Raw genomic sequence first — 4140 nt, 5'->3', positions numbered from 1 at the left:
GAAGAGCTTCAAAAGGTATCAAAAATATGAGGAGCATAAAACAGTCTGAAAAATAGGAGGAGCCTGAAGAAGTTTTGAAAAACAAAAAGACTTTGAAAAGGTGTGAAAAATATGAAGAGGTTCTAAAGGTGTCAAAAATATGAGGAGCATTAAACGGTCTGAAATATAGTAGGAGCATGAAGCGGTGTTGAAAAACCTGAAGAGCCTGAAAAGGTGTGAAAAATATGAAGAGCTTCAAAAGGTGTCAAAAATATGAGGAGCATGAAACTGTCTGAAAATTAGGAGAAGCATGATGCGGTGTTGAAAAACAGGAAGAGCCTTAAAAGATGAGAAATATATGAAGAGCTTCAAAAGGTGTCAAAAATATGAGGAGCATGAACAGGTCTGAAAAATTGGAGGAGCATGAAGCGGTGTGAAAAACTTGAAGAGCCTGAAAAGGTGTGAAATATATGAAGAGGTTCAAAAGGTGTCAAAAATATGAGGAGCATGAAACGGTCTGAAAAATAGGAGGAGCATGACGCGTTGTGAAAAACATGAGGAGCCTGAAAAGGTGTGAAAAATATGAAGAGCTTCAAAAGGTGTCAAAAATATGAGGAGCATGAAACCGTCTGAAAAATATGAGGAGCCTGAAGCGATTTTGAAAAACATGAAGAGCCTGAAAAGGTGAGAACAATATGAAGAGCTTCAAAAGGTGTCAAAAATGTGAGGAGCATGAAACGACTGAAAAATATGAGGAGCATGAAACGGTGTTGAGAAACATGAAGAGCCTGAAAAGGTGTGAAAAATATGAAGAGCTTCAAAAGGTGTCAAAAATATGAGGAGCAAAAAACAGTCTGAAAAATAGGAGGAGCCTGAAGAAGTGTTGAAAAACATGAAGACCCTGAAAAGGTGTGAAAAATATGAAGAGGATCTAAAGGTGTCAAAAATATGAGGAGCATGAAACGGTCTGAAATATAGGAGGAGCATGAAGCGTTGTTGAAAAACATGAAGAGCCTTAAAAGGTGTGAAATATATGAAGAGCTTCAAAAGGTGTCAAAAATATGAGGAGCTTGAAACGATCTGTAAAATAGGAGGAGCACGAAGCGGTGTGAAAAACATGAAGAGCCTTAAAAGGTGTGAAATATATGAAGAGCTTCAAAAGGTGTCAAAAATATGAGGAGCATGAATCGGTCTGAAAAATAGGAGGAGCATGAAACGGTGTTGAGAACATGAAGAGCCTGAAAAGGTATGAAAAATATGATTAGCTTCAAAAGGTGTCAAAAATATGAGGAGCATAAAACAGTCTGAAACACAGGAGGAGCCTGAAGAAGTGTTGAAAAACATGAAAACCCTGAAAAGGTGTGAAACATATGAAGAGCTTCAAATGGTGTCAAAAATATGAGGAGAAAGAAACGGTCTGAAAAATAAGAGGAGCACGAAACGGTCTGAAAAATAGGAGGAGCATGAAGTGGTGTTTAAAAACATGAATAGCCTAAAAATGTGTGAAATATATGAAGAGCTTCAAAAGGTGTCAAAATTATGAGGAGCATGAAACGGTCTGAAAAATAGGAGGAGCATGATGCGGTGTTGAAAAACAGGAAGAGCCTTAAAAGATGAGAAATATATGAAGAGCTTCAAAAGGTGTCAAAAATATGAGGAGCATGAACAGGTCTGAAAAATTGGAGGAGCATGAAGCGGTGTGAAAAACTTGAAGAGCCTGAAAAGGTGTGAAATATATGAAGAGGTTCAAAAGGTGTCAAAAATATGAGGAGCATGAAACGGTCTGAAAAATAGGAGGAGCATGACGCGTTGTGAAAAACATGAGGAGCCTGAAAAGGTGTGAAAAATATGAAGAGCTTCAAAAGGTGTCAAAAATATGAGGAGCATGAAACCGTCTGAAAAATATGAGGAGCCTGAAGCGATTTTGAAAAACATGAAGAGCCTGAAAAGGTGAGAACAATATGAAGAGCTTCAAAAGGTGTCAAAAATGTGAGGAGCATGAAACGACTGAAAAATATGAGGAGCATGAAACGGTGTTGAGAAACATGAAGAGCCTGAAAAGGTGTGAAAAATATGAAGAGCTTCAAAAGGTGTCAAAAATATGAGGAGCAAAAAACAGTCTGAAAAATAGGAGGAGCCTGAAGAAGTGTTGAAAAACATGAAGACCCTGAAAAGGTGTGAAAAATATGAAGAGGATCTAAAGGTGTCAAAAATATGAGGAGCATGAAACGGTCTGAAATATAGGAGGAGCATGAAGCGTTGTTGAAAAACATGAAGAGCCTTAAAAGGTGTGAAATATATGAAGAGCTTCAAAAGGTGTCAAAAATATGAGGAGCTTGAAACGATCTGTAAAATAGGAGGAGCACGAAGCGGTGTGAAAAACATGAAGAGCCTTAAAAGGTGTGAAATATATGAAGAGCTTCAAAAGGTGTCAAAAATATGAGGAGCATGAATCGGTCTGAAAAATAGGAGGAGCATGAAACGGTGTTGAGAACATGAAGAGCCTGAAAAGGTATGAAAAATATGATTAGCTTCAAAAGGTGTCAAAAATATGAGGAGCATAAAACAGTCTGAAACACAGGAGGAGCCTGAAGAAGTGTTGAAAAACATGAAAACCCTGAAAAGGTGTGAAACATATGAAGAGCTTCAAATGGTGTCAAAAATATGAGGAGAAAGAAACGGTCTGAAAAATAAGAGGAGCACGAAACGGTCTGAAAAATAGGAGGAGCATGAAGTGGTGTTTAAAAACATGAAGAGCCTGAAAAGGTGTGAAATACATGAAGAGCTTCAAAAGCTGTCAAAAATAGGAGGAGCATGAAACGGTCTGAAAAATATGAAGGAGCATGTAACGGTGTTGAAAAACATGAAGAGCTTCAAAAGGTGTCAAAAAATGAGAAGCATGAAACGGTCTGAAAAATAGGAGGAGCATGAAACGATGTTGAAAAATATTAAGAGCTTCAAAAGGTGTCAAAAATATGAGGAGCATTAAAAGGTCTGAAAAATAGGAGGAGCATGAAACGGTCTGCAAAATAGGAGGAGCATGAAAAGGTGTGAAATATATGAAGAGCTTCAAAAGGTATCAAAAATATGAGGAGCATGAAACGGTCTGAAAAATAGGAGGAGCAGGAAACGGTGTGGAAAAACATAAAGTGCATGAAAATGTGTGAAAAATACGAGGAGCATGAAAAGGTGTGAAAAATATAAGGAGCATGAAAAGGTGTGAAAAATACGAGGAGCATGAAAATATGTGAAAAATAAAAGGAGCATGAAAAGCTGTGAAAAACACGAGGAGCATGAATAGGTGTGAAAAACATGAAAAGCATGAAACAGTGTGAAAAATACAGGAGCATGAAAAGGTACGAAAAATACGAGGAGCATGGAAACGTGTGAAAAATTTGAGGAGCATGAAACGGTCTGAAAAATATGAAGAGCATGAAATGGTGTGAAAAACACGAGCAGCATGAAAAGTTGTGGAAAACACGAAGTGCATGTAAATGTGTGAAAAATTTGAAGAGCATGAAAAGGTTTGCAAAATACGAAGAGCATGTAAAGGTGTGAAATATACGAGGAGCATTAAAGGTGTGAAAAATACGAGGATCATGAAAAGTTGTGAAAAATACGTAGAGCATTAAAAGGTGTGAGAAAAACAAGGAGCATGAAAAGCTCTGTAAAATACGAGGAGCATGAAAAGGTGTGAAAAATACGAGGAGCATATAAAGGTCTGAAAAATATGAGGAGCATGAAACGGTCTAAAAAATGTGAAGAGCGTGAAACGGTGTGAAAATATGAAGAGCATGAAATGGTTTGAAAAGTATGAAGAGCGTGAAAAGTTGTGAAAAATACAAAGAGCATGAAAAGGTTTGAAAAATACAAAGTGCATGAAAAGGTGTGAAAAATACGAGGAGCATGAAACGGTGTGAAAAATATGAGGAGCATGAAAAGTTCTGAAAAACACGAGGAGCATGAAAAGGTCTAAAAAATACGAAGAGCATGAAAAGGTCTGAAAAATATGAGGAGCATGAAAAGTTCTGAAAAACACGAGGAGCATGAAAGGTCTGAAAAATATGTGGAGCATGAAAAGGTGTGAGCAATATGAAGAGCATGAAATGGTGTTAAAAATATGAAGAGCATGAAACGTTGTGAAAAACACGAGCAGCATGA

Source organism: Dama dama, unplaced genomic scaffold, assembly GCF_033118175.1.
Source record: "Dama dama isolate Ldn47 unplaced genomic scaffold, ASM3311817v1 ptg000109l, whole genome shotgun sequence".
Taxonomy (NCBI): Eukaryota; Metazoa; Chordata; class Mammalia; order Artiodactyla; family Cervidae; genus Dama; species Dama dama.
This window is presented reverse-complemented; position numbering follows the sequence as displayed.